General features: G+C 36.0%; 1 non-coding gene across 1 annotated transcript; it reads right to left on the reverse strand.

Moving 5' to 3' along the window:
• Positions 1 to 3,173: 3,173 nt before the first annotated feature.
• Positions 3,174 to 3,245, reverse strand: TRNAP-AGG (transfer RNA proline (anticodon AGG)). The gene has a single exon. It is a non-coding gene; the product is annotated as a tRNA-Pro (tRNA).
• Positions 3,246 to 5,000: the final 1,755 nt, after the last annotated feature.

Raw genomic sequence — 5,000 nt, forward strand, 5'->3', positions numbered from 1 at the left:
CCAAACACTTATTTTGAATAAACAGAAATCATGCTACATTATATTCTTTATAGAATGCATAGATGCTTCATCATTGTATGTGTGTGTGTGTGTGTGTGTGTGTGTGTGTGTGTGTGTGTGCGTGCGTGCGTGCGTGCGTGCGTGCGTGCGTGTGTGTGTGTGTGTGTATGTGTATGTGTGTGTGGCGTCCATGGAAATACGAAGTTACTGCTTAGTGACGAGTTATGAAACAGTATGTTTAATCCGTTTCGGTTATTCTGAATGTCCCTTATCTTGTGCTAAAATCTGATCATAGTTTTTTTTTCTGTTATCATTCCGTTTTAAAAGGAGGCGCATCCGCATTCGAACAGTTGAGCGAGAAAATACATGTTCGCTTGTTTCAACTCGAGCAACTACAAACTAGGTGGTTCCAAAGAGGGCGAATAGCAGAAGTCAAAGAACCGACTCTCTTTACATGAGCTGTATATCTGATATTTAAAAAAAAATCTTTTTCGTTTGGATTAATGTTTGTTAATCTTGCTCTTTACTGTTATTTGTTTATGCAGTTTTTCCCTTCCTTTGTCAATACACGCTTGTTTATAGTGTATGTGTATGTGTAGAAAAAATGACATTCTTGTCCTTTATCACTAAATAAAATCAAAGTCCTAATATATAATTTTCACTGTGAACTAATTGATCAGATCTAAGCACGGATTCAATAAACAGAAAATTATAATCATTTTAGAATATTAACTGAACGCAAAACTGTGGTCGGGTTAATCAGGCCTCAACAATGTGTATGTATAGTGTGAAAGAACTGCAGTTTTAACGCTTGAGTTAAAATCTTTAGTTTTATATTTCATATACATTTTGAAACCCTTCTCACGCAAAACGCCATACTATGCAGTTGATAACTAAGACACACACACACACACACACACACACACACATGTATATTTATTTATTTTTATTTTCCCATAGATGATGAGGGCTTCAGTGAATCGATTAATTGGGGATGTTTATTAATTTTTGGAGATACTTCTACTATGGTTTGATTTTTAGAGAAAAATGGTAATAACTGTAGAAAAGGAAGGCAAGTAGTAATGTTTATAGTAGGAGATAAGTATTGTTATTCAAACGGTGTCTAATCCCTGAGACAGAGGTGACGTGTTGACATGTAACGTCTCGATTTCCTCCTTAACATATCCCATTCCCTCTTTGCATGATCTGTCAGCTGGTCGGAGGTGGTTTCATTAGCCGTTTCTCAAACATTGACAATATTCGGCCAAACATTTTTCGTCGGGTTTGAGCCATGTCCCTCGCTTCCACGTGGTATTAGGCAGGGAACTACTTCGTAACTACCCTGGCCGTGTGTATAGGGCAGTTATCCTCATTGTTTCTGGGAAGGGCCAAGGCATAACAGTGTACTGATGGGAGGATTTTTCCCCTAACAATTCGATATATTTGTCTAAGAGGCATTTTCCCTGTTTCGCCAACATCATGTAGGGAGATCCACCCCCACATATCGCAGGTCACGCGGCCGCTCCTCCACTGTCATATGTGAAATGTGAATAATGATATAGAATCTGAACATGAAATATGACGTGTAGGAAACTGTTCTGTATAAACAAATATCTGTATAGTAAATTGAAATAAACTGATTTGTGAAATATTGAAAAGGGTTAACATTTACACCTTAAATTCCCTTCAGCAATGAAGCTTTCCGTATACTTCCGGTGTATTTTTGTCGTTATGGGTGCCCTCCTCTTCCCACCCTATCTGCCTGTATACCATCGTCCGGGAGATGCCCAGCTCTCCGAGTATATCACTGCTAAAGAAGTTGCTTTCCCTCTCTCCACTGTAGCAGCCTCCATTTCCAATTACAGCTTGCTTTGTGTCTATCCTGAAAAAGGTGTCAGCTTGGCAGCCTCGTTTTGACCTCGGATTTCTTATGTTATTATGACGTCTAAGACCATCGGACATAAAATATACGACTTCGTGTTATTTTCTACATTGTTCCTCTTTCTGTAAACTACTCAAGTTCCAGGTGAACAAATAAACATTTCACACACCGGAAAATTATTACTTCTAGGATAATGTATAAAGAGAATGAATTTGATGTAAAGGTTTGATATGCTAATTTCATCTACACCCACGCATATACAGCATTACATTGCACTGATAACTAGAAAGAAAATGGGTAAATGACAACAATTGACAGCGAGAAATTCCCATTTAATTATAATGAACAAGATAACACAAGTATTGGGAGTTGTTCCAAGATCTTTGCTATTCACTCTCCTTGGAACCACCTAGCTAATAGTTGCTTGAGTTGAAACAAGCAAACATGCAATTTCTCGCTCAGCTCTTCGAATGTGGATGCAACGACTCAAAGAAAGCCAAGATATATATGTGTGTGCATAATAATAGCTGATTATACATATTCTTTCGTAACTCATTACCAAGCATGACTTCGTATTTCCATAGACGATACACACACACACATCAATAACGAATCCATATATATTTTAACCTAATTTTTATTTTGTTCATGCTCTATATTGAATAATCTAATGTAGCATGGTTTCTGTTTATTCGATAACTCTGATTCAGGCATAAAGATTTAAAAAAAATCATTAGTTCGATTAGCCGCTACTAGATGGTGCATGTATAAAAGGTATTTACAGAGGTCTCAGGGATTTTACAGAAATTTATTTAGGTAATTCAGCTACCATGCATAGGTGTTTAAAGCATGAAACTTTTTCATGTTTTAAGAAATATGTATCTATAAATGATACCTCTTATCTTTCGATAAGCAAACAATTCCAGGATATCGCATTTGAAGAATATCCAACAACAAAGTCAACGATGATTAATATTACATGCTTTGTTTTTATCACTTATTTGAAGAAAGCGAAATATCAAATGGCTTACTTAGTTTCAAACAATATTAATTAATACACTCATTGGTTACTTAAATTCGACCAATCACATTCGTTGTTACAAACTACCTAGAGTTTTAGCATTCACAAAAATGCTATTTACGCTATGTTTACTTCGACTGGTTGCCAGAGGAACAAAAGTGGGACCCAGAAAGTATACTGAAATATAATTCCGCAACTGTACATTGTAGGAGAAGTCGCTCTTTCCTACCATTTAATTTACATATTTTTGGAACATGTTTAAAAAATTGCGGGCCTGACCGGGATTTGAACCCGGGACCTCTCGCACCCTAAGCGAGAATCATACCCCTAGACCATCAGGCCATTCTGTAAGGTTTCCAGTGGAGACTAGAAACTTTTTCCCTGCTCGCACGCGCGCTCCACACGTGTAAGCAGCCGGTCGTCATAGCCCCGTCCTCACCCGTTAAAGGCAGTTTAGTCTTTTGAGTGCAATCGGTGTGTGTGTGTGCCTGTGCGTGAAGAGGAGAAAAGTGACGGAGAGTCGGAGATGGATGAAGAGAGGGAGAGAGAGTGAGAAAGAGAGGGAGAAAGGGAGAGAGAGAGGAAGAGACTATAACTATATTCATTTAAATGAAGGTTTATTCTCATTGCATTTACTGAACCACTAAAATTTTGTGGGTAGCGTAACATAACGGTCTTTAAGGCTCGTGGGTGTGGGAATGAATTCATACTCAGTTAAGTGTGCCAAATAATATAACTCATAGAAACATCTTACACCCTTAATATTTTATTAAAAAAACAAAACATAATAAACAAGTGGCATATTCTGTAAATTGTAGCGATAAACATAATAATTTATATACGCAATATTCTCAAGTGATTAAATTCATATCTAAGGTTAATTTTTTTATACCTTCCCATTTCCTACTAATTTTGAATCAATGACATTTTAATAAACATAATAATAATATACGTGAGACAGAAGCGAGACCGTTACACCCAGTCTAACCGTGTTCTTTCCATGATTTTACTTAGGACATAAGTCAATCATTCCCCTCCCTTTCATCTTTACAATTTTCCTCTCTAACACTTACCTTTGATAAATAATATCCATCTCAGTCTATTCACTGTTAACCCTGGAACTGTCACCTGCGACTACTTCCATTACTGTATCCACGGACCATTAAAATAACTAAATAAGTAAATATCTGTCCCCTAGCGACAAGGCATTATGGCGTGCTGTTCTCGCCACATTCTCCTCACTGTTACATGGAGGAAGGCAAGGATTCGTCTTAATTATCGTAATACAATACAAATGGATTTAACAACTACGTTAATAAACTTATCAAGCATTGGGATCCATAATATCTGGGTAAAACATGACAAAATAACAGCACTCATCTTACCTGTTAGATGGAGGAAGGCAAGGATTCGTCTGACAAGAAATCAAACTTATCGCTTTCCCCCAAATTGATTATTAACATTTAAACAAGCAAACCATTTATAAACGAGTATTATGATTTACTATTTGTTATAACATTAAATTTTGCTATATTGATATGCCTTTAGGTTTATGAAAATATGTAAACAAATGTTTCAGTGACGAATGTGCATCTTTGAAATCTAAACCATCGCATCTTTTTAAATGTATAAATAATGATCACACACACACACACACACACACACACACACACACACACACACACACACACACACACACACACACACACACACACACACACACATACTGTATATGTGTATTATATATTTACATATATGTGTATGCATTTGTGTATATGTCTATATATGTATACGTATATATGTATGTATATACATATACATACATATATATATGTGTGTGTGTGTGTGTGTGTGTGTGTGTGTGTGTGTTTGTCTGTATATACATATATATATATGTATATATATGTATAAATATATATTGTGTGTTTATATGTATTTGTATATATGTATATGTATGAATATCTATCTGTCTGTATATATACACACATGAATATACACATTGGTGTGTATATTATACTGATGTATGTACGTATTCCTATATATATATGTGCTATTACCCTTCGTTGCATTAAGTTACCTTTACATTGTAGTACAAGC

The sequence above is a fragment of the Penaeus vannamei genome, chromosome 2 (assembly GCF_042767895.1).
Source record: "Penaeus vannamei isolate JL-2024 chromosome 2, ASM4276789v1, whole genome shotgun sequence".
NCBI classification, from domain to species: Eukaryota; Metazoa; Arthropoda; class Malacostraca; order Decapoda; family Penaeidae; genus Penaeus; species Penaeus vannamei.